Source organism: Ovis aries, chromosome 17 (assembly GCF_016772045.2).
Source record: "Ovis aries strain OAR_USU_Benz2616 breed Rambouillet chromosome 17, ARS-UI_Ramb_v3.0, whole genome shotgun sequence".
NCBI classification, from domain to species: Eukaryota; Metazoa; Chordata; class Mammalia; order Artiodactyla; family Bovidae; genus Ovis; species Ovis aries.
This window is the reverse complement of record NC_056070.1, coordinates 59,275,964-59,302,518: the sequence shown is the minus strand read 5'-3', so window position 1 is coordinate 59,302,518 and position 26,555 is coordinate 59,275,964. Positions and strand designations below refer to the sequence as shown.

General features: G+C 46.9%; 1 long non-coding RNA gene across 2 annotated transcripts in view; it reads right to left on the bottom strand.

The window, feature by feature from the left end:
• The window catches only part of LOC132658006 (uncharacterized), a 405,815-nt gene that overhangs the window by 247,028 nt on the left and 132,232 nt on the right, over window positions 1-26,555 (bottom strand). The window lies entirely within an intron of this gene.

Below are 26,555 nucleotides of genomic sequence, written 5' to 3'. Positions count from 1 at the left end.
AGTGCTGAGAATAGTTCATGAGACATAGTTGTTTTAATACCTGTCCATTCCTCTTGTTCCTGCCTCAGGGCCTTTGTTAGTGCGGCTCTTTCTGCTCAGAATGCTTCTATCGCCAACTGCCTCCTTTGCATCATTCAAATTCGACCCAGATGTCTCCTTCACAGGGGCAACTTCCTCCCTGACCTCTTAAACATCTACCCTTTCTCTCTTTCATTACCCTATTTTTTTTCTTCTTCAGCACTTACACACGCTGGAAATGCTCATTCACTGATATCTTCCTTATCTGCACCCACCTATCCACCAAATAGAACTAAGCCCCTTGAAGCCAGCAGGTCTGTTCTCATCACCACTCTACCCATCATGCCTGGAACAGGACATAGTAGGTGCTTCAAGGAGATCAAACCAGTCGATCCTAAAGGAAATCAACCCTGAATATTTATTAGAAGGACTGGTGCTGAAGCTGAAGCGCCAATCCTTTGGCCATCTGATGCAAAGAGCTGACTTATTAGAAAAGACCCTGATGCTGGGAAAGATTGAGGGCAGGAGGAGAAGGGGTCAACAGAGGATGAGATGGTTGGATGGCATCATCGACTCAATGGACATGAGTTTTAGCAAACTCAGGGAGATAGTGAAGGACAGGGAAGCCTGGCGTACAGCAATCCATGGGGTCAGACACAACTGAGTGACTGAACAATAAGGTGCTTCAAAAATTAATGCACTGCCTCAAGTTTCCTGATCTATAAATTGAGGATAAAATAGAGCCTTATGCAGAAGTGTTTGTGAGATGGTCATGGAAAGATCTTCAGTCAAGTACTGATGTCTGATTAATACTAAATAAGTAACAGTGATTAACAGTAGTGTCATTATCTATTTATTTGGCTTTGCTGGGTCTCCATTGTGTCTCACAGGCTTTCTCTGGTTGTGGGAAATAAGGGGTTTCTCTGGCTGTAGTGTGGGGCTTAGTTGCCCCACAGCATGTGGGATCTTAGTTGCCCGGCCAGGGATGGATCCTGCGTCCCCTGCATTGGCAGATGGATTCTTAACCACTGGACCACCGGGGAAGTCCCTGGTATAATTTAATACCAAAAACAAACTCAAAGAGATCTTCATTCACCTCTGTTCTTGAAAATAAATGCTACTACTATTACGACTACAAACCACTACTACTATGAATAATGATCTAAAAAGACTTAACATGGAAGTCCATTGCCATCTCAAACTGGTGTTTTGGTTTGTGTATGAGCTTGTTTGGGAACCTAAGTTAAAATATACAGGGGTTTGAATAGCAGAATCTACTTTCACATTTCACTTTCATGCACTGGAGAAGGAAATAGCAACCCACTCCAGTGTTCTTGCCTGGAGAATCCCAGGGACAGGGGAGACTGGTGGGCTGCCGTCTCTGGGGTCGCATAGAGTTGGACATGACTGAAGCGACGCAGCAGCAGCAGCAGCAGCAGCAGTTAGTAAGTTAAAATACACAGGGGTTTGAATAGCAGAATCTAGCAGTTAGTAAGTCACTGATGAGTGAACAAATGAGTAATATTTTCTAACTGCCTGTCCTGGGGCAAATACTATACCTGTGTGATCCTCAATTTCTTCATCATGAAATGCTGGGTAATAATAGCTATTTCATGAAGCATGGTGAGGGTAAAGAGATACAGTGCATGCAAAAGCAGCTGGCTGGGCTATAGCAACCCCTGACAAATTTGCCTTTTCTAATTTCATTCTTTCTCCAGCTCCTGTCATTGAGCCATACTTAAAAGTATTTGCCTCATTTTATAGGTGAGGAAATGATGCTCAGAGAAGCGTGAGAGTTTGTCCAAGTCCCCCATCCCTTCCGCCTCTTTCTCTCTCTCTGTAGATAACACACTCTTATCTATCAGGGAAGCAAGGATAAAAATCCGATAGTTTCTGCTTCCAGATCATTCCCACAAGAGACAGCACCTAGATTCCACCCCAGTTCCATCCTTCAGCTCTGACATTTGGTAAATCTATCTCCAGCAGTGTTAGTGAGCCCTAGGGGGAATCTCTGAAGTCATTTTAAGACCTATAAACAAATTGTGAAAAAATAATCCTTGTCTGGGACTGCTGATCACCTTCCTTCTTCAACCTGGTCTCAGGATTCCTGCAGGGTTGGTTGTCTTAGACCTTTGTTTTACAAACTATTCTTTCAGCTTTAATGCTATTTGTCGTGTAGCCTCTCATAGGGAGATACTGATAAGGATGATGTTTGTGATGATAATTATGATGAGGATAAGGAGGAGGGGAAGGATGGTGATGTTGATGATGAAGACAAGAGCTAGTATTTTTGAGTGGTCCCTTTATGCCCAGTTCTCTACCTAACATTCTAAAGCTGTGTTTTCCTCTTTAACTCTCAGAGTAACCTCATGACTTAGGTATTTTCTTCTTACAAGTGAGGGAGCAGAGTCTCCAAGAAGGAAAGCTGTTGCATGAGGTCAGGCAGTCAGTGCCCGGTCAGGCCTGGACGTGAAGCCAGATCTGTTTAACCTCCAAGTCGAAATGGTGATCTCCGATCATGTCCAGTGGAAGCCTTAGAAAAATCTCTGGGAATCCTTGGGCTCTGGGGGATTCCATTTGAAATGCACTAGTCTCCATCTCTTCTGAATCCAAGCATCTGTCATTTTAAATTGTTGGATGTTTGAGCTCTATAATCCCCTCTGCTGCTCATTGTAAAAATTTGAAAGATGAAAGAAAGAACTGACTAAGAAAGAGACCAGAACACAAGCCCGGTTAGTATTTTTTCTCCAAAAGCCCTTTGGCCACCATTCGCCAGGTAAGTAGACTTCTACTGCAGGCAGGGTATATTTTGATGATAATTCCTGGGTTCAGACCTGAGCTCCACTGCCCCAATTGCTGTGTGACCTTGGGCAAGTACCCTGATGTCTCTGAGCCTCACCATTCTCATCTGATAAAGATAATAACAGTACTAACTCCATAGAGTTGTTACTGGATTAAATGAAATCCTCCATTTAATTGTTAGCACACTGCCTGGTTTATGATAAGACCTCCACAAAATCTGTATGTGTAGCTATACAAGGGCTTTCAAAAATTGTGCTTAGCAGCTGAACACTTTTTCTTAAACACTTTAAAGTCAGTCTTCAACAGAGACAAATATAAAAAGCAGATAAGATGAAGAGCTGCTCTATTTAAAGTGGCAGCCCCTCCATCAGAAATCCCTTTGGCATAAGCATAGCATCTTTGGAAGTCAGCTTCAAAACCACTGGGCTACCCAACAATTGAGTACCCGACTACATGAATCCTATCCTCAAGGTCAAAGCCCCTTACCTCCTCCCACCTGGACCATAAGAGGACTCAAAGGAAGAATCTTATGGCTCCAAAATAATGTTATTGTTGCTTTTACTTCTTCCATTTCAAGAGCTATCAAATACAACTTTTTTGATAAGGGATGATTTAGGCCAATATTACTTACTATACAACCATTCTGAATGGATGGGACATGGATGGATGGATGGCTGGGTGGATGGATGGATGAATGGAAGGCTGGATGATGGATGAATAGATGGATGGGTGGATGGATGGATGGGGAGATGAAACATGGCTCAAGAGAGAGATAAGTACTAACAGGTAACCTGTCCACACAAGCAATGACGATGCATAAACTTTCTGTCTAGAAAGGGATTAAGGGACGGGAGAGAAAGTAATGGCCACCAGGCTCCACGGCAGGTGATTATCTCACATTACCTTGTTTAATCCTCACCTCTGCCCTCAGAGGAAGAACTTGTCTCCCCTTTCTGCAGAGGAGGAAAGAGAAGATTAGAGAATTTCAGCAACTTGCCCAAGCTATGAAGCGGCAGGCCCAGGTCCTTGTCATCAAGTCACCGTGTTTTCTGCATAGAAGCTTTCCCCCTATAGAGGATTTTCCAGAAATGTCATAGAAAGTTATTCAAAGAAACTCAGCTAAGAGAAGAAAAGGAACAAAAGAGAGGAAAAGAAAGAGACAAGGCTTAAGGATATGGAAAGACTAATATCTGATATACACCCACTGTATATCAGACCCTGGATTTTACATGCATTTTCAGTTTAACTCTCACCAATAACCCATAACGTCGTGATTATTAACTTTATGTTCGGTAGTGAAGAAATAGAGACCCAGAGAGGTTAATAAGGAACTCTCCCAGTATCACACCCTCATTTGTCCAGGTCAAGAGCTTCTGTATGAAACAGATCAGAAGTCTAATTCCACCAGACAGAATTTTCAGAAATGAAGAAGAGGATCAAGAGAGAAAAAAGGAAAGAACATATGCAGATACCCAAAAAAGGGGGACAAAAAGGAAAAGCCAGAGGAGGACTGGAAGGAGGAAGGGAGAGGAAACACACTGGAAACAAAAAGGGGGAGGATGGGGAAGGGAAGACAAAGGGCCACTTTCTGGATCTGCTCCTGTCCAGAGAAGCCACAGCGCAAATTGCAGTGGACGGCTCCCCCTCACACAAAGTGGCTTTTAGCTCCCATGCCTCCCCTCCCAGGGCCGGGCGAGAGACGACTGGCGTCGGCTGCAACGTGTCTGAGGGCACTGGCAGAAGATCCCAAGGAAAGCTCAGTGTCTGGGGTCATCCGATTAAAGGAGGCGGTGAGGCTGCAAATGGAGGAGGCAGGGGGAAGGGGGGAGAAGGAGGGGTAGGTGGGGGGAGCGGCCGACCCCCATGACCTCCTGCCTGCTCTAACCCGATATAACAAATAGTCCTGGAAAACAAAATAGTATTAACCCTTCCAGCCAGGTCAACCCCTTCTGCATTTGCCTGCGACTGGAGGACTCCGCCTCTCAGAGGGTTTAACTCTTGCTTGGGACCCTCCGATCGACCGCCACTTGACAGCCCTGTTCTCAAACGCATCTGGATTCAACAGATGAGATGCCCATGGGAGGGGCAGAGAGGCCATGGCACACAGTCAGGCAGATGTGAAGTGCCTGCTGCCCATCAAAAACTGCACAGGAGCTCCTGGAGTAAAAAATGGTCTCCAGATTCTTTATCAAGTCTGAGGTTGTATTATGACTGGATTCTATTAAAACAGTCATATTTCCTATTTCCTCTCCCCCACCCCCAAATTAGATTACTATAAAGCCTCGGTACACGGTACACAGAGCGTGGTGGTCCAGAGGCCGGCCTTCTCAGCATTACCTAGTGGCAGGTTAGAAATGCAGAATTTGGCACTTTCCTGGTGGTCCAGTGTTAAGACTTCAGACTCCCAGTGCAGGGGGGCACCAGTTCAATCCCTGGTCTGGGAAGTAAGATCCCAGATGCTGCAGGGCGTGGCCAAAATAAATGAATAAAATAAAGACATTAAAAAATAAAGAAACGCAGAATTGTTAGATCTCACCCTAGACCTGTTAAATCAGAATGTGCATTTTAACAAAACACCTCCAGATAAGTGCTGTGCATGTAACAGTTTCAGGAGCCGCCGCCCAGCTTAAGAAATGATTTTCCACAAAAGAAAATTTGTAACTATATATGGTGATGGATGTTACTTAGACAGTATAGTGATCGTTTTGTAGTATACACAAATACCAAATCATTCAGTGACAAAGATCTCATATTTGATTGGTCAATTATACCTCCATATAATTGGAGGTCAATTATACCTCCAATTATACTTCTATTGGTCAATTATACTTCCATAAAAAAGAAAGAAAAGAATTTTCCTGTTTAAACATCTGTCTTAAGCAGAAACAGAAGGTACATGCACTTCAAACACGACAGTAATATTTTTTTATTTGTTTTTTTATTGAAGAATAATTGCTTTATAGAATTTTGCTGTTTTCTGTCAAACCTCAACATGAATCAGCCCATCAGTTCAGTTCAGTTCAGTCGCTCAGTCGTGTCTGACTCTTTGCGACCCCATGAACCACAGCACGCCAGGCCTCCCTGTCCATCACCAACTCCCGGAGTTCACTTAAACCCATGTCCACTGAGTCGGTGATGCCATCCATCTCATCCTCTGTTGTCCCCTTCTCCTCCTGCTGTCAATCTTTCCCAGCATCAGGGTCTTTTCAAATGAGTCAGCTCTTCACATCAGGTGGCCAAAGTATTGGAATTTCAGCTTCAACATCAGTCCTTCCAATGAACACCCAAGACTGATCTCCTTTAGGATGAACTGGTTGGATCTCCTTGCAGTCCAAGGGACTCTCAAGAGTCTTCTCCAACACCACAGTTCAAAAGCATCAATTCTTTGGCACTCAACTTTCTTCACAGTCCAACTCTCACATCCATACATGACTACTAGAAAAACCATAGCCTTGACTAGATGGACCTTTGTTGGCCAAGTAATGTCTCTGCTTTTGAATATGCTGTCCAGGTTGGTCATAATTTTCCTTCCAAGGAGCAAGTGTCATTTGATTTCATGGCTGCAGTCACCATCCGCAGTGATTTTGGAGCCCAAAAAATAATGTCAGCCACTGTTTCCACTGTTTCCCCATCTATTTGCCATGAAGTGATGGGACTGGATGCCATAATCTTAGTTTTCTGAATGTTGAGCTTTAAGCCAACTTTTTCACTCTCTTCTTTCACTTTCATCAAGAAGCTCTTTTGTTCTTCATTTTCTGCCATAAGGGTGGTGTCATCTGCATATCTGAGGTTATTGATATTTCTCCCGGCAATCTTGATTCCAGCTTGTGCTTCCTCCAGCCCAGTGTTTCTCATGGTGTACTCTGCATATAAGTTAAACAAGCAGGGTGACAATATACAGCCTTGATGTACTCCTTTTCCTATTTGGAACCAGTCTGTTGTTCCATGTCCAGTTCCAGCTGTTGCTTCCTGACCTGCATATAGGTTTCTCAAGGGGCAGGGCGGGTGATCTGGTATTCCCTTCTCTTTCAGAATTTTGCACAGCTTATTGTGACCCACACAGTCAAAGGCTTTGGCATGGTCAATAATATATATTTCTCCTCCCTTTTGAAACTCCCTCCCATCTCCCTCCTCACCCCACCCCTCTAGGTTGATACAGAGCCCCTATTTGAGTTTCCTGAGCCATACAGCAAATTCCCATTGGCTATCTATTTTACATATGGTAATGTGAGTTTCCATGTTACTCTTTCCATACATCTCACCCTCTCCTGCCCTCTCCCCATGTCCATAAGTCTATTCTCTGTCTGCTGTATGTCTGTTTCTCCAGTGTTGCCCTGTAAATGACAGTTAACATTTTAACCTAGTCAAACCTAACCATCAGGACTTTTATATTTCTGAGAGTCACAGTAATCATGTTACTTGACCAAGTATTATTACTGGCATGTGTCGAGTATGGTGGTATCAGGGAGAGTAGATAGTAGTTTTCATCAGTTTAACCTCAGTTCAGCATCCCTTCCCCTCTTATTGGAGAAAAAAAAAATGCCCCTTTTCTAGAGAGCTACTCCTGCCAACTCAGTCCAAGAGTTTCTGATGGTGCTGCCAACCCTGGACAGGGCATGGATGGTGATTGAAGCCAGGACTGCTTGAGGGTCCACACAGTATGGCAGTCGACTCCCCCCTCCCCCCATCATGGAGCAAATGACCCAAGAGAGGGCAAGATAGAAGCCACAGTGTTTTTCACGACCCAGCCTCACTCAGCAGCCACAGACATCATTTCCACAACATGTCATGGGTGATGCAGGTCAGCCTGATTGCCTATGGGAGGGAACTACTCAGAGGCACACATTCCAACGATGGGGTCTCCAACTGCACAGCATCTTGGAGGCTGGCGACCACAGTTGGTGAATGCAAACACACGAAAACCTGTATTTATGATGCCTGCTATCTATGAGACCACCATGCCATTTTAAAGTTAGGGAAGATGAAAGTCACGGAAGGCAAGCAATCGATTCAAGGTCCACGTTTAGGATGGTAAAGGCAGAGGTGTGAACTGGCCACCACCTCATACCCCAACAGCCTTCTCCCATCTTTCTTACTGCTGGGCAGCCAGGACCAGGGTGGATCAAGCCACTAAGATTTCAGCTTGGCAAGAACCGGCACCCCAGTCTTGGCCAACCTCCAGACTCCTCACCCCTCCTGCCCTTTTCGTGGATCATTTATTCCAAGAGCCCAGCTATAAATATCCACTTAGTGAAATGCCTTGCTCCGCAGGCACCCTCTCCCCCTACCCCCCGCTGCCTGTACCCGGCTCAGGCAATGCCAGCTTGCAATCAGTCTGCAATCTGAGTCCACTTTGCACACCCAACACTGACTGGCAGCCCAGGCTAGTCTGTGGGAGCACGCTGGCAGGCCCCCAAGATTGCTGTTGTAAGTTAATGGCACAGCAATTTTTGTTTAAAACACTAATGAACATTAAACAGGTGATGTTATCCCCATAACTGACAGGTTTCCCTATTTCTTTACTTTCTTCCTTTCTTCCTCTTTTCCTTCCTCCCTATTTTTTAATGCTTGAACATCTCTCCTGATGTCCAGAGTCACCCGGACACAGGGTGACTTCAGAGCCAGAAGACAAGCATACACTGGCTCCCATCAGCAACCCAGAGAACTGTCTGGTGAGATTGAGGCTGGACTCTGCCTTCTGCTTTTGTGCCTCCTTGAGAAAGACTTTCCAATTTGGAGATTCAGGAGATTCTGAGAGAGTCCAAGATACAAAAGATGGGAGTCCTCTTGACGCAGTATGGGATATTTGCTCTCTACATGTGAGACATCATTGGAGAGAAACCCTGGTATCTCTTTAGCAGTGAGTGCAGGTTAGAGTCATTTTTCCTTTTTAAGCTCCCTCTGCTCAATATCTAATAATAATAAAATCCATTGCTGACTAATAACCATAAAAAAGGATCATGTGTAATTATTGAACAGAGACGATGGAGATCAGACTCTGAGCGAAGCCCTTATGTTCATAATCCCTAGGGGTCTTCACTACCCACTGCAACCAGGAAACTTGGGCTCAGATAGGAGATGTTATTTGCCCAAGGACACAGAGCCAGAGGAGTCTAGAACAGAGATCTGCATGCAGGCAGCTGGCCTCTCAGTCCAGGCCATTTTCTCCAAAGCATCTTGAGTTAGGGCTGCAGGCGGACCATGGTGCTCATTTCCACTCATATTCCTCCTCCAAGGATAAGTGAGGGAAAACCCTGTCTGACTGCTGAAGCCAAGACCTGCTCCCCTAGGAAGATATGTTCATTTCTCTCCAGGCCTGTCTTTTGTTTGTTTGTTTGTTTGTTTTCAGTCCCAGCTTCACAGGTGTGAATGCGTGACATCCATTGTGCATGGCAGTAAGCTAGGGTGCTTTCTGGAGGAGGCAGGCTTTAAGGGACTTTAAAACAAGCCCAGCTGGGGTTTGGGAGGAAAAGCCCAGATCTCTGGTTCCCTGCCCTCAGCCCACAGACTGTCTATTCATTCCAGGCTTAAGCAGCCCTCACAAAGCACAGCTTTATGATGAGAATAGAGGGTTGGAAGGTTCAAAAAAGCAACAATGGTGCCCATGCCCAGACATGATGGGCTTAATCTCTGCCAGCCGCTCTACAAGGCACCCCCAAACTCCTTCAAGGGGAGCTGTATCTTCCTCATTTATATGTGAGAAAGGAAAGCCTCCAAAAATTCTCTCCTCTCTAGATCTGTGGTTTTAAATTCCCACTGAGGGCTAGAAGGGCACTTAGACATGGGGAAGGGTGCCAGGCCACCAGGTCCCCTGTCTAATCTTCAGTCTGAGCGACTCCACTGACCATTATGGCTGAAATTTCAAAATTAGAAAGCTCACTTAACCAGACTCTACCCCAGGGCCGAGAGCAGCAGTCCCGATCAACTGGAATTACTGCTGCTGCTAAGTCGCTTCAGTCGTGTCCGACTCTGTGCGACCCCACAGACGGCAGCCCACCAAGCTCCCCCGTCCCTGGTTTTCTCCAGGCAAGAACACTGGAGTGGGTTCCTTCTCCAATGCGTGAAAGTGAAGTCGCTCAGTCGTTCCCGACTCTTAGCGACCCCATGGATTGCAGCCCACCAGGCTCCTCCGTCCATGACTCATCAAATAAGAAATATGCATAGAGCAACAAGTCACAGACGCCAGACCCGTACTTATACTGTTTTGTCTTCCAGTGACCCAAAGAGTTGGCAGAGGGGACCGAACCTCAGATGAAGTTCTTGTTCAAGGTCATAGTTGGCAGTAACAGAGTCAGATATCTAGATGGTATGTCTATAGGCAGAACCATGACTTCTACCCCCCCCCCCAAAAGATATATCTGCATCTTCATTCCTTCAACCTGTCAAAATGTGAGGTTATATGGCAAGACTGACTTTACAGATGCTATTAAATTAAAGACCTTGAGATGGGTAGGTTATCTTGGATTATCCTGATGTAATCACAAAGGTCCTTAACAGAGTCAGGGAAGCAGGTGTGAGGATGGGAGCCGAGTCAGAGGGAGATGATAGATACTACACTGCCAGCCTTGAGGCTGGAGCAAGGTGCCACAAGCCAAGGAATGCAGGCAGCTTCTAGAAGTGGGACAGAGAGGGAATGGATTCTTCCTGGTTTTGCCAGAAAAAACACAGCCCTGCCAACACCTTAATGCTAGTCTGATGAAATCTATTTTGGACTTCTCCACAACTAGCATAAACAAGTGTCATTTTAAGCCATCAAGTTTGAGTCATCATCACAGCGGCAGTAGGAAACGAACACACCAAGTCACACTCTTAAACCACCCAGCTATGATGCCCCTGCTCGTGCTTATTGCTGCAGAATAACTTTTTAAGCCTGGAGTACCGATTGTCTTTTTATTCTTGCTAACGTGAGGCTCTAAAAGGCATTCTCAATATTATTCATCTGTGTCAAAAGAAAGCAATGTTAAGTGGCTTGAGCAGCTCTGGGTGTTAGAACAGCTGAGTCAGACGGGCAAGAAATCTGTGTTTCAGTCTAGCCAGCAGAACAGTTTCCACCTACAGTCTCATCATCCAAGCAGCAGACTGTTACTGTTGCTCAGTCACTAAGTCTTTCCCGACTCTCTGCGACCCCATGAACTGCAACACACCAGACTTCTATGTCCTCCACTATCTCCCAGAGTTTGCTCAAATTCACGTCCGTTGAGTCGGTGATGCCACCCAACCATCTCATCCTCTCTCGTCCCCTTCTCCTCCCACCTTCAATCTTTCCCAGCATCAGGGTCTTTTCTAATGAGTCAGCTCTTTGCATCAGGCAGCCAAACTATCAGAGCTTCAGCATCAGTCCTTCCAGTGAATACCCAGGGCTGATTTCCTTTAGGATTGACTGATTTGATCTCCTTGTAGTCCACGGGACTCTGAAGAGAGTCTTCTCCAGCACCACAATTTGAAAGCGTCTTCAGCGCTCAGCCTTCTTTATGGTCGAACTCTCACATCTGTACCTGACTACTGGAAAAACCATAGCTTTGACTAGACAGAACTTTGTCAGCAAAGTGATGTCTCTGCTTTTTAATACACTGCCTAGGTTTGTCATAGCTTTTCTTCCAAGGAGCGAGAATCTTTTAATTTCATGGCTACAGTCACCATCTGCAGTGATTTTGGAGCCCAAGAAAATAAAGTCTCTCACTGCTTCCACTTTTTCCCTTTCTATTTGCCAAAACAAACAGATGGAAGGGAGAGTTCCACGGTATCACAGTCATCTCTAGGTCATCCCGGGGTCCTCACCCACTCCTTAGAGACCCCAGGATGGCAGGCGCCTCACCACCCCGACGTCTGGGTCCCCCGGCGGAGGCAGCTTGGCGTCAGGCCTTAATGGGGTGATGAGTGGAAGGCGTCAGAAACACTGAGTTCAGCTCCTTAGGAGGACTGGGAGGTTCCGTGAGGACAGAGGGGGCCACAGCTGGAGACGGGGAAATGGGTCTTTGGGGGCCTGGTGGAGCCTCTGCAGGCCCCAAGGGGGCTGGGTGGCCAGGCTGCCCCTGGTCCCTGCACCTCTTAAAGCCCATTACAGCCGCCTTTGCCTCAGGAGCTGGGAGCAGAGTGTTTTGTCAGCATAGAGCGGCCCGGCCAGATCAATGGCTGGGCTCTGGCGGCCTCCCCCCACCTCCGCCTGCCCCTCTCTCCTTAACTAGCTGTGGGCGCCAGACCTCCAACAGGTCCTCGGCAGCTGTCAGTCAAGGGCCGTGAAATATTCATGTCGTCCTTTGGGGACCAGCCCAGAGCCCTGGTGGGGGCATGACAGTCCTCATCAACTTGTAAAGGAGGGAAGGAGGGACGGGGGAGGGGGCCGAGGGCAGACGCTACAGGAGACAGGAAAAAAGCAGCCCGGGACCCTTGGATGGCATGACACCCATCCCCCGGCATTTAGCACCTGCTATGCACCCAGGGCTGCTGGGCACATTTGCACCCACCCCTGGGTGCTTCCCAGGCCTCCGCGGGCTGTAGCCCCATCCTCCCAGTATTCAGGTACCACCTGGGCTGTTAGTCACATCATTTTTCTCCCTTAATCTCATTTTAAACGATAACTTCTGGGAAGTCTCAATGTTAGTTTTACCTTTTTTTTTTCCTAAAAATTACACTAGTATATATATATATATATATATATATATATATATATATATATATTAGTATAAATATATTTGCCTAAACTTTTATTACTGTTTTGCTCAGTCACCCAGTTGTGTCTGACTCTTTGTGACCCTAGAGGCTGCAGCATGCCAGGCTTCCCTGTCCATCACCAACTCCCGGAGCTTGCTCAAACTCATGTCCATCAAGTCGGTGATGCCATCCAACCATCTCGTCCTCTGTCGTCCCCTTCTCCTCCTTTCTTCTGTCTTTCCCAGCATCAGGGTCTTTTCCAGTGAGTCAGCTCTTTGCATCAGATGGCTAAACTACAGAGCTTCAGCTTCAGCACCAGCCCTTCCAATGAATATTCAGCATTGATTTCCTTTAAGATTGACTGGTTTGATCTCTTTGCTGTCCAAGGGACTCTCAAGAGTCTTATCCAACACCTCAGTTTAAAAGCATCAGTTCTTCAGCACTCAGCCTTCGTCATGGTCTAGCTCTCCCATCCACAGCTTGGATCCATCCATCAAAAACCATAGCTTTTGGTTACTATATGGACCTTTGTCAGCAAAGTGATGTCTCTGCTTTATAATATGCTGCCTAGACTTGACATAGCTTTTATTACTATATGCAGTAATAAAACTAAGAACATAAATACTGGAGTGGGTTGCCATTTCCTTCTCCAGGGGATCTTCCCAACCCAGGGATCGAATCCACGTCTCCTTCATTGCAGGCAGATTCCTTACCATTGAGTCACTTGAGAAGCCAAAAAAATATGCGTGTGTGTGTACACACGCTTTTAAATCACCTGATACATGATCCATTCTTTGGAGATTCCTGGGACATACATCTTACTTACTTCTCACATCACTCTTGGGAAGAAGGCATTATGGCCTCCAATCACAGATGAGAAAACTGAGGCTCAGAGAGGTATCGTGATTTGGCTAAGGTCACACAGCAAGTAGGGAACAAATCTTGCTTTTAATCCCAGGCATCTGAATGACAAATATAAAAATAGCTTTTTTTTTTTTTTCCATCACTAGTTTTCAGGATATTTGGGGGAAACTCCTAGACTAAAATTTTCACCTGCTTTGCCCGCTTTAGTACATTGAGATTCTTCCTTAATTTCCATGTAAAACTATATAACATTTTAAAAGAAACATACTTTCTATCTCATCATTCCACGGAATCCCAGAAAGAGTAAGGCTCTGGGGTCGTTTCATGGATGAAAACACAAGTAGCCAAGAAACCCAGGCAGCCCCAATTCCTTGCTTTCCCTCAACCTTCCCCTGGTTGGATGCGTGATGGGGTCCGCACAGTGTAATCCCTACCCAGCACTCGCTCTGCTGGTTTTGTTTCATCTCCCCAGTCAAAAACAACGCCATCTCTCACCCGGATGCCTGGAGAAGCCTCCTGACCCTGCCCTTCCTTAACCAAGCGTGGGTACCAGACTCATCATGGACACTGCATTCTCTCTGTGCATGCTCCCCACAGAGGCCAGAATGACTGAGTCCACCTGCTCATCTGCAAAATGGGGAGAGAGGGGATGTCTGGGTCCTTTTTTAATTTTAATTTTTTAATTGGAGAAAACTTGAGTCACAATATTTTCTCGGTTTCTGTCACACAAGTGAATCAGTCATAATTACAGATATATATCCATATATATATATATATATATATATATATATATTCCCAGGTGGCCCTAGTGGTAAAGAACCCACCTGCCAATGCAGGAGACACAAGAGATGTGGGTTCAATCCCTGAGTCGGGAAGATCCCCTGGAGTGGGAAATGGCAACCCACTCCAGTTCTTGCCTGGAGAATCCCATGGACAGAGAACCCTCGAGGTCTACAGTCCATGGGGTCGCACAGAGTCAGACACGACTGAACCAACTTAGTACACATGCACATATATATCCCCTCCCTTGCAAGCCTCCCTCCTCTCCCTATATCCCACACCTTTAGGCCATCACAGAATGCCAGGTTGGGTTCCATGTATTATAAGCAGCTTTCCACTAGCTTCCTGTTTTATATACGATAGGGTGGGATGAATTTAAAAAGTTGCATTGACATATATACACTATCATGGGCCTCCCAAGTGGCACTAGTGGTAAAGAACCTGCCAGCCATTGCAAGAGACTCAGGTTTGATCTCTGGGTCGGGAAGATGCCCTGGAAGAGAGTTTGGCAACCCACTCCAGTATTCTTGCCTGGAAAATTCCATGGACAGAGGAGTCTGGCAGGCTGTAGCCCATGGGACCGCAAAGAGTCAGACACAACTGAGTGACTGAGGACGTGTGCGTGCGTATACACTCTCATGTCCAAGTCTTGAATGAGATGACGCTCAAGCACCTAGCATCATTCCAGACATCGGAGCTCCACCAGTCAACACCCTCCAACAGGAGGGATGGAGAACTGTGAGGACCAGGCCCAGGTGTCCAGGCAGACTCCAGATACCACTTTACTTCCTCACCCAAATAAGAGGCAGCCCCGAGGACCCTGCCTCCTTTCCTCCAACTGCACAGACTGCAGTTCCTGGGAAGTGGAGAGTCCCCAGCTGCTACAGCACCTCCTTCCCCAGGACTCCAAGAAAACAAGGTCTGGCCTGGCCCACACGTGGCACGTCTGCCCCCGAGGGTGGGCCGAGAGGTCAACCTGACCCCCACGTGATTGCTCCCTGACACTTCCTCCCCTCCACCCACACCCCCCTCCACTAACCCTTTGCAGATCTCTGGAATAAGTGGGGGCTCCATGAAGCCAGGACTTTCAGGTGCCGCCACCCCAGATGCGGAGCCTGCCAGCCCTCCAGGCAGGTGGGCCTGAGTGCCGGAAAGCTCCAGCACTTCCTCCAGCCCTGATGGGGTCAGAAATGGCAGCTAATTGGAGGATGCAGGGCTGATGGCTGTCTCCGGCTTCCTGCCACCTTACTTGGGAAGGTCACTGTTGGGGGGCGGTAGCCCTCTTTCACCCACTCCTAGCCTCTGCAACACTGACAGAAGCTCATTCCCAGCTGCAGGTGTTTCTCTTACCAACTGCAGCAAGGTCCCCAGAACACTGCTCCTTCATCACCTAGTCCCTCAGCGCCGCCCCCCTCCAATGCCTAGGTGAGCCCTTGAGAAAGGATAGAAGAGCTGTGATAAAAGGATCCAATTTTCAGTGCCAGGTCTATGCCCATTACTATGAAAACAATATTGATCAGGACAGGCCAGCTGCTATAACAGACGATCCCCAAAAATCAGTGGCTTCACTGTGGGCCAGCAGGGCTGTGTGGGTTTATCAGAACTCCAGGCTGCTTCTCACTGGTGTCTTTGCCATCCTCTAGGGGAGAGGTTCTTAAATGTGAGCATGCATCAGAATCTCCTGGAGGGCTTTTGAAAACACAGATCCTTGTGTTCAGCTCCAAAGTATGTGATTCAGAAGGTCTGGAGTGGGTCCCCAAACTCTGCATCTCTAACAAGCCTCCAGGAGATGTTGATGCTGCTGGTCTAGGGATCACACTTTGAGAGCCATGGTTCCAGGGCAACTGAATCCCTAGATTTTTGCATCTAGCTAACAGGTAAGGGAAGAGAGGGTATGGAGGACAGTGTAGGAGTTTTTAAGAGGCCAAGCCCATCTTCCATTGGCCAGAATTCTATCACATGACCCTCTTCTAACTACAAGGGAGGCTGGGAAATGTAGTCCAGATGCGTGTCAGGGAAGAGAAACAAGGATATCATTGTGAGCACAAGATACCATTTCAATAATCCTCATGACATACCTAATAAGGGAAGTGGCATTTTACCCACATTTGACAGAGGAAAAAACAAGTTCAAAGAGATTATATTGCTTGCCCACAGCCACACAACTAGTAGGAAACACAGCTGGGGTTCAAATATAGCGCTGTTTGACTCCAAGGCTTAAACAGAAAGTGCCTGAGTCTAGGCACAAGTCTCTGCTATGAGCCAAAGTGGATGCATTGTCTTTCCTTTTGTATCTGTTTCCAGTTTTCACAGGAACTCCCTGAGCAAAGGGCTGTTATGCACATTTTACAGATGGGCAAGCTGAGGCTCTGGGATTGGTCACACAGCCAACCAGTACAATGGCAGGGCCAGGATCCACATCCCTAACTAGAGAGCTACTCAGTTGGGAGGGCCTGCCCATGGGGAGAGTGGAGGAACTGAGGGGATCTCAGGTGACATTCAGGAGGTGGTGGGTCTTAGCACGGTTACTGGGAAATATGAGAGTCTTTCCCTACCTGGGTGCTGTTTGCCAGAGGCAGGTGAGCCTCAGGTAGGACTCAGAGCGAGGCTGCCCGTGCCCTTGAAAGGGCCAGGACTGGGCTCACGGGGAAGGGGAAAGTCAGGTTTAGGAGAGCAGGGGCTAGAATGTGGCTTTGCGGAAGGTAGCTGGTGTTAGCAGACTGTCAAAGTGGAAATCCGTGAATTAGGTGTGATGATCAGTTTGGAGGGGAATATGAGGCTTAGCAATGCAAGTAAGTGGCCAAAGTCACACAGCAGTGAGCTGCAACTTGACTGTGGCCCCAGCTCTCACATGGGTGCTGCTAGCTGCTTCATCCTGGCTGCGCAGGAGGAGGGGAGGCGGGGTGGGGAGCAGGCCCTGCTTTCCACTGCTCCCAGCAGGCCTGCCAGGACAGCAGCGTGTGATGAACAGTGGAGTTCAGACAGGCAGACAGGCAGCTGTCGGATCTGAGTCTACACCCTGCTCGGCCACTTTCTTGCTCTGCAGACTTGGACATAAGATTGGAATGAATCTGAGCCTCAGTTTCCTCATCTGTAAAATGGGACTTAATAATAGTCCCACATCCATCCTACAGTGCTTGGTGGGAATGTAAACTGGTGCAACCACTGTGCAAAACAGTATGGAGGATCTTTAAAATATGAAAAATAGAGATATCATACGATCCAGAAATTCCACACCTGGGTATATATCCAGAAAAGACAAAAAACTAATTTGAAAAGACACGTGTACTACAATGTTCATAGCAGTACTATTTGCAATAGCCAAGACATGGAAGCCATCTAAATGTTCATTGACAGAGGAATACATAAAGATGTGAATATATGAATATATATATATATATATTACTCAGCCATGAAAAAGAATGAAATATTGACATTTGCAGCAACATGGATAGACAATGAAGTGAGCACAGGTGAGCCATGACCTTTGGGCACAAAGGGGAGGGATCACAGATGGTAGATGGTGGTAACCACACATGAAAGAGTCCCTTGACATGGGCTTCAAAGGAATGAGGCTTCAGGACAAGGCAGGAACAGTGAGTGGTCACCCAGCCCGTTCCAGGCTCAATGAAAATCAAGGAAGGGAGAGAGAAAGCCCCATCATTGGAAAGCCCCAGGGGTGAGGGAAGCAGGATTCAGAGGAGAGAACCAGATTTTAGGCAAAGCAAGAGAGCGAAGGAGAATTTACTGATGACAGATCAGGTATCAGGATGAGGGTTGGGGAGAGGACCAGAAACTGGGAAGGCCTGATACTGGGCCCTATCAGGAAGGACAGAGCCATGAGTAGCTGGGCAATCAAAGACAGGCCTGGGGTTCCTACACTTCTCACGGATGAAGATGTAGAATGATGCTTGGAACACAGTAGTTGCTTGATAAATGCTGTCTGACTGCCACATGCCCTATTTCCCAGGCAGACAGTATAGCGAGGGGATTAGTGCAGGTGCCGGGTCTGGCTTCAAGCCTCACCAGCCAGTAACCAACTGGGGACCGGTTACCCCACCTCTTTCAGTTTCGATAGTTTAGCCTGTAATGTGAGGTCAGCCCATCATCCCTATGCACTCCCAGAACCACTGGGAGATTCACATGGCTGTTGGCTCCTAGTAGGTCCTGCTATGCCTGGTCTTCTCTTAACTCTGCCCGACAGAGACCCCTGACTGCTCTGAGAAGTCCCAGCAAGCACTTTGGGCCGCTCGCATTGCTTTATGACCTCAGACAAGCCACTTGCCCTCTCTGAGCCTCAGTTTCTCCATCCTGTGAAATGGGAGGATGGCCAGAATACATGACAATAGACAGAAGGCATGTTGTCTGGAGTGGGGACATTCAGAATGGTGACAACTACATCGTGGCTAGTGAGGTGTAGTGGCTTGGAATGTGCTATTCAGGTTGAGATGTGCTGGAACTGTCAAATACACACCAGATTTTGCAAAAAAAAAAAAAAAAGTAATCTATCTCATTAATACTTTAATATTGATTACAAATTAAAACTAATATTTTGCATATACTAGATGAAATAAGATATACCATAAAGACAATTTCATCTGTTTTTTTGTATTACTTTGTTTTAAATGAGGCTGCTAGAAAATTTTCTATTCCCTTGATGGCTTGTATTGTATATCCAAGCAATAGTGCTGTTCCTAAACTGTTAGCAAACTGTGGCCTTACGGCCCGACCCAGTACACTGCCTATTCTTACATAACCTGTGAGTTAAGAACGATGTTGATGTCTCAAAAAAAAATATGTTAATTAAAAAAGAAAAATAGATCATTTAAATTTAACAAGAAATTGCATTTAAAATTTAATTTAAAAAGAAAGCTATTTCATGACATGTGAAAATGATACAAAATTTAAAATTCAGCTGGTTGTGCCAGGGGTCAAGAACTTTCCTGCCAATGCAGGAGACATAAGAAACAGAGATTCAGCCCCTGAGTCAGGAAGATCCCCTGGAGGAGGTCATGGCAACCCACTCAAGTATTCTTGCCTGGAAAATCCCCATGGACAGAGGAGCCTGGCTGGCTACAGTCCGTAGGGTTGCAAAGAGTCGGACACGACTGAAGTGGCTTAGCACACACAGCACATTCAGTTGCATCTGGTCTGTGGCTGCCTTCTCGCTGGAATAGCAGAGTGAGAAGTTGGGACTTAGTGCTCAGAGGAGCTGAAAATACAGACTCTGTGGCCTCTCAGAGAAAACGTGTGCTGACTGCTCTTCAAGAGCATTCTTTCTCCACTCGATTGTGCACCTTGTCCAGCTACAGAAGCTATAAATGCAGATTCTTCGGCTCTGACCCCAATCTGTAGGTGCGGGCCTGGGCCCAGGAATCTGCATTTTTAGCCAGCAGCTGCTAGCATTGGCAGGGCCCATATTCTTTGCCAGGCGAGGTGCTAAGCCCTTTACGTGCATCATTTCGTTTCCTGCCGGCGGGTCAGACACTGGCTCCATCCCCATTGTACAGAGGAGGAAACTGAGGCTCAGAGAGGTGAGAAGCTTGACCTACACGCAACCCAGGAGGTGCTCGTGATCCCCTTTGTTGTTGAGCAGAGGAATGCGCCCGCCCGTCCAGCCGCTGACGCCCAGGCCTTTGTGCTGGGCCGGAATGTCTTCCTGTCTTTCTCTGCTTGTGTTTTCCCCGGATGCTGTGGGCTGAGCTGAGCTACATCCCAGGGGGCCACCTCTCCCTGGGCTGTGTGTGATGTCCCAGGAGGGGGAAGAGGGGGGCAGAGCTGGCTCCAGGCAGAGCCGTGATTTAATAAGCAGACACTTAGGGCCCTGATGCAGGGCCCAGCCCAAGCGGGACAGCCCTCTCCGCTAATTGTCCATTGGCTGCCGCCCGCCGTCCTGCCGGCGTCTCCGGGCTCATTAGGAAAGGGAAAGGGGAGGGGGTGGTCTGGGAAGAGACTCCTGCAGCTCCAGCGGCTTCCGAGATTTTTATCACACTGGACAGCACAATTACATTCAGTCTTCTGAAGGAGAATCAAAACAAGGCCTGCTCTGTCCTGGGCGTCACCCTCCAGGCTTGGCTCGCAAAAGACGAAAGATCTGGGTTCAAATCCAGTCTCTGGCTGTGAGCTCATGAGCAAGAAATTCACACTCTCTGGGTTTCAGCTTCCCCATCTGCACAATGACAAGGACGCAACGTCCCCCCTTCGGAAGCAGCATGACGCGGCAGGGGGAAAGCATGGTCTCTGGAGCTTTGCTGTCTGTGTTCAAATCCTCCCTCCATCACCGAGGAGCTGTGTGACTTGAGCAAATGACTGAACCTCTCTGTGCCTCGGTCTTCTCATTTCTAAAATGCAGGTGATAATATCACCCCCTAATAGAGGCACTGGAGAACAAAAAGGCAACCTGCTCCGGTATTCTTGCCTGGGAAATCCCCAGGAGCCTAACAGGCTACAGTCCATGGGGTCACAAAGAGGCAGACGGGATTTCACAACCAACAACAACAGAGGCTCTGCGTGGTTGAAATAAGTTACTAGAGTGACCACGATCAACGCCTTAGCATTTGCTCTGTGTTACCATCTCCAAATGTCTCGTGACTAACCTAAAGCAGAACATGCAAAAGTGCTTCGATAAAGCTCGTGTTCAGTTACTGCCATTTCTTTTGGTAGGTGGCTAAAAGACACGGCTGAGACTGGCTGAGTGCTCCCTAAATCCACCAGCCGCTCCTACCAGGATTCCAACTAGAGCACATTTGCCCAGCCTCCCTTGCAGATGGGGTCATGTGATTGAATTCTGGCCCAAGAACCTGAGCAGCTAAATGGGAAGCCTCTATTAAGCCTGGCTGCCCTCATTAAAATCTCTCTGTCATGATCCTCACCCTCTTCCCCGCATCCTCCATTTGCCTTCTGGATGGAGACAAAGCTAAGGAGTAAAAGGAATTGGGGTCCAAGACGGAAGGGCACCGGGCCCCCTGAATGATGTCACGGAGTGGGGTCCTTCCCATCCCACTCCAGCCATCAATGGCACTGAAGTGAACAAGAAACAAATTTGTTTTGAGTCAAGCCATGTAGCAGTGATGGTAAAGAACCCACTTGCCAGTACAGGAGACCTCAGAGGCTCAGGTTCAATCCCTGGGTCTGGAAGATCCCCTGGAGGAGGGCATGGAAACCCACTCCATGTATTCTTGCCTGGAAAATCCCATGGGCAGGGGAGCCTGGTGGGCTACAGTCCATAGGGCTGCAAAGAGTCAGACACAACTGAAGCTCGCACACACACTTGTAGTGGTGGTTATTATTGCTTTAGCAATGTGACTAATACAGAGAACAAAAATGTCCCAGGCTGGAAGGAAAGGTGAGTGGTTAGGTTTTCAATGGTTTACCCAGTGCCCAGCACATAGTAAAGACTCAATGAACAGCAGTTTCAGTGTTGCTATTATTGTTAGTGGTTGGTGCTGTTAGTTGTCTTGGCTTGTGTGTGTCTGTGTGTGTGTGTGTGTGTGTGTGTGTGTCTGTGTGTGTGTGTATGTGTGTTTTAAGTCACTTCAGTCATGTCCCACTCTTTGAGACACTATGGACTGTAGCCCTCCAGACTCCTCTGCCCATGGGATTCTCCAGGCAAGAATACTAGAGTGGGTTGCCACTTCCTACTCCAGGGGACCTTCCCAACCCAGGGATCAAACCCCGGTCTCTTACGCCTCCATTGGCAGATGGATTCTTTACCATTAGCGCCACCTGGGAAGCCTGCTGTCTTGGCTTAGGTTTCCCCAGAGCAAACGCTGAAATAAGGATCATTTATCTGGGAGGTGATTTCAGGAAGCACCACAGAGACATGTAGAAGTGGCAGAAAAGGGAACGAAATCAATTTAAGGTACATGTAATGAAACCTAGTTCTTCTCCCCTTGAGACTGGGTAGGATGTAGTGACTTGCTTCTAATGAGGAGAATTAAGTGAAAGTGATCATGGGTCACTTCTGAGTCTAGCTCACCAAAGGTCCCTCAGCTTCCATCTTGGTCTCTGTCCCTCTTGGGTCACTCACTCTAGGGGAAATCCAGCAACCAGATCAGGAGACACTCAAGCTGTCCTATGGGAAGGCCCACATGGTGAGCAACAGAGGCCTCCTGCCCAAGCCATGGGAGTAAGCTCAGAAGCAGACTCATCAGCTCCAGTCCATCCTGACTGTGTTCTTCCTAAGATAGCCTGGAGCTAGTGGTAAAGAATCCACCTGCCAATGCAGGAGACCCAAGATATATGGGTTCAATCCCTGGATCAGGACGATCCCCGGGAGTAGGAAATGGCGACCTGCTCCAATACTCTTGCCTGGAAATTTCCATGGACAGGGGAGCCTGGTGGGCTACAGTCCACAGGGCTGCAGAGAGTCAGACACGACTGAGCGACTGAGCATGCTCACAAGAGAGCCTGAGCCAGATCCACCCAACTAAGCCATCTCTGAAGTTGTGCCCCACGGAAACAGCAGAAGCGTAGGCATTTGTTGTTTTAAGCCACTAAGGTTGGGGTCACTTTGTTGTGCAGCAATGGGCAGCTGGCACACTGCATTTTGGAGCAGATCCTTACAGGGACCACTGGGAACTCAGTTCTAGGAGGAGGCCTGGGATACCATACAGGGCATGCTTCAGAGTTAGACCCCCTGAGGGGTACAGCTGGGGTATTTCTTCAACACCCACTTACCATTGGCAGACGGCTGCTTCTGGGGCATTCATTCCCCATGATTTTTTACCTTACCCTCATGGAGCCCAAGAGAGAGCTGCAGACAGAGAGTGGTGGGTGCTTGAAGTTGGCACTATAGGAATATTCCAAAATAGCAAATATTGAGGGGATATTGGTGGGGTACTGATAAGGCTTGTTATGATGGTCTATGTCCTAGATTTCTCATAGGTCTGTCCCCAAATCCCCAAACATCTTCTTTTTCCCTAAAGTAGAGCCATTGAAAGTATTTAAAGTGGTTTTGAAGATGCTCCATAAAAATAAATCCATTAATCAGAAGAATCTGTGGCTGGGAAAAGTGGAAGGATTTTTTTGTTTGTGTGTGTGTTTGCTTCTTTAATAACCTTATTGATTAACGGCATAACAGCCAAATATAACATAGCACCTTATTCTGACATTGAAGGTAACACAGCACAATTAGGCAACGGGGGTCTGAGAAAATGGCATTTTTATATTGCCTCATAAAATATCTAATACCGAACTTTGTAAATTACATCAATGCCTTTGAACAAACATCGAGTTCTTTTTAATAAATAAAATGCTCAAAACGATTTCCTGGAAGTGCATTTCAGACATTAATAACTGGCTTCAAATGAAATTCCGTTTCAGAGCGATAAGCAAATGTAATTGCTGCAAACTGAAACAGCCTGCAAAGTTTACCTGCTCCAGAAAGGAGAGGAAATATTGAGCTAATGTAGCCATCAAGATATATAACCTGCTACTTCTTGAATAAACCAAATTCCATCCCTAAACACAGAGAGCTCAGAAACTCAGACCCAAGGACATAAATAAAAAGTATTTCCTGGAATTAGTTTCATATGTTTTATACATTGTAGTTATCAATTGATCTGACATGACATCTCAGCCAGTTTTAAAATTACATGTCGTGCATCAGAGAAATGGACATTTCCACGGCATCTGGTCCTCTGCGTTATCAAAAGCATACAGTTATTTCAGCTCAAAGAATATCAAGATTTCCACATCGTTAAAAATAATAATAATTCCAACAGGATAAATCTCTATTTTATTCCTGGGTCCGTGGACTCAGCCCAGTCCATCCACCACTGACTCATACAGCCCACTACCTGAGAATGGTTTTCCATGTTAAATGCTTGAAAAAAATCAGAAGGATACTTTTTGACACGTGAAAACTCTACGACATTCAAATTTCAGCATTTGTAGATGAAGTCAGATTGGAACTCAGCCACCCCCACCACGACATGATGGATATGGCTGCCTTCATGCTGTAACAAAGCCGAGTAAATTTGACAGGCCCTTGTGACCTGCGAAATCTGAAATATTCACTGTCTGGCTCTTTACAGAAAATGTTTGTCAACCCCCGCTCTCTACCATTTTCCTCACAATCTTGAGTTAGTTGTATTGAGGTGGATGAACCTAGAGCTGTTATACAGAGTGAAGTAAGTCAGAAAGAGAAAAACAAAGGTCGTGCATTAATGCATCCACATGGAGTCTTGGAAAGTGATGCTGATGAACTTATTTGCAGGGCAGGAATAGAGACACAGACGCAGAGGACGCAGCAGGGGAAGGGGTGGGATGAACTGGGGGAGTAGCATCGACGTATACACACAACCATGTGTAACATGGACAGCTAGTGGGCAGCTGTACAGCAAAAGGAGGGCTCTGACCCATGGCGGGGCAGGATGGGAAGGTGGCAGGGAGGCTCCAGAGGAAGGCGGTATAGGCATGCTCATGGCTGATTCATGCCCTTGTACAGCAAAAGCCAGCACATCATTGTGAAGCAGTTACCCCCAATTAAAAACACATTTTTTAAAAAAAGGAGTTATTTTACGACTTAGAGAAGGCAATGGCAACCCACTCCAGTATCCTTGCCTGGAAAACCCTCTTGACAGAGGAGCTCGGGAGGCTACAGTCCATGGGGTCACAGAGTCGCACACGACTGAGCGACTTCACTTTCACTTTAGAATTCTTGAAAGGCTTTGTCTACCCACTATTCCTAAGTACCCTTGACTTCTCAACCTGCCTAGTGAACACAGGAGTGGCCACGGGGCGAACAACATTCATGGAAGCCTCCAACCTGAGTCATTTAGGGGCTGCTACTGCTAAGTCACTTCAGTCGTGTCCGACTCTGTGCAACCCCAGAGACAGCAGCCCACCAGGCTCCCCTGTCCCTGGGATTCTCCAGGCAAGAACACTGGAGTGGGTTGCCATTTCCTTCTCCAATTTAGGGGCAGACAAGTACAAATGGTGCATTTTTTTTCTTCCCCACCAAGAGTGGATTTGTCTGACAGAGTGAGCTCCATGAATTGCCTTAACTCTCTGCCGCATTTAACCTCTGGAGTATATAATATGAACAAGCAGGAAGACAATATTGGGTTGGTAGGAGGATGGGAAGCTGATAAAATATAAATCCTTTGGTCTTTAGTGTCTATTTTGATCACTTTTCTAAAGACAGAAAGGACAGAAAGAAAGAAGAAAGAAAAAAAGAAAGAAAGAGGAAGGAGGAAAACGAAAGAAAGAAAAACCACTGGCTAGTTTAAAGAAACTAGTAAAAGAAATGGAAATGGAGGAAAGAGTTAATAAAAGTCACTTGAAAGGAGACAAATAAAGGCATTTCCCCATAAGATGACTCGATATGACCAAGTGGAGCCGGTACATCCACAGGCATCCTGCCCTTTCTCCAAGGCTGCCGTTATTTATCTGCTGGAGCTCTTGTTTTTTCCCTTGCTTTAAAGTGAAGTACGCAAACACTCTCACTTCAAAGGGAAAAATCCTCATAAATGTCATTTTACTGCCGGCCCAGAAGAATAGCATCAAGAGACCCTGAAAGTGGGGCGGGGCGTAGGGACCCCAGGCACATCTGGTGACTTACAGAGAAAGCCGTTCTGATAGGAGAGAGGCCAGCCTCGAATGAACCCCGCTGAGCATGTGTCTGTCACAGCTAGGAGATGGCATTGCCTACGTTCAAATCCCAAACATGTCTCTTTTTATTTAGACAAATCTCAGCAACTCTGGGGCTTCCCCAGTGGCTCAGTGGTAAGGAATCTGCCTGCAATGCCAGAGACACAGGAGACTCGGGTTCCATCCCTGGGTCAAGAAGATCCCCTGGAGGAGGAAATGGCAAGCCACTCCAGTATTCCTGCCTGGAAAATTCCATGGACAGAGGAAGCTGGAGGGCTACAGTCTGTGGCACTGCACGAGTTGAACGCAACTGCGCAGCCACATGTGTGCAAGAATGCTGAGCCTTGGTTTCTTCATCTATACAATGGAAGGAACTTTAAGCGACCACTGCAAGGGGTCAGTGTAAGTAAGGATTTTTTAAATGAACAAATGGAGGGGACTTCCCTGAGGGTCCAGCAGCTAAGACTCTGTGCTCCCAATGTAGGGGGCCCAGATTTGATCCATGGTCAGGAAACTAGACCCTGCATGCCACAACTAAAGATCCTGCACACCGCAACTAAGACTCAGCACAGTCAAGCATGTAAATAAACAGACAAATAAACTTAAAACAAATAAATAATAAAATGAACAAATGGAAAGTGCCTGGCGCATGAGTCCTTAACAGACATGAGCTCCTGTTTTCAGGTATCTCTTGGTTGGAGCTGGATGTTTCTCAGGACACGTCCTGTGACCAAACTTAGGAAGGTGACTTCTCACAGATGTGGATATTCCAGATGTAAGTTATTGGATAGGACACAGGTCCCCAGATAAGAAATGGGAGCATGCAAAGTGGGCTGTAGAAAGTG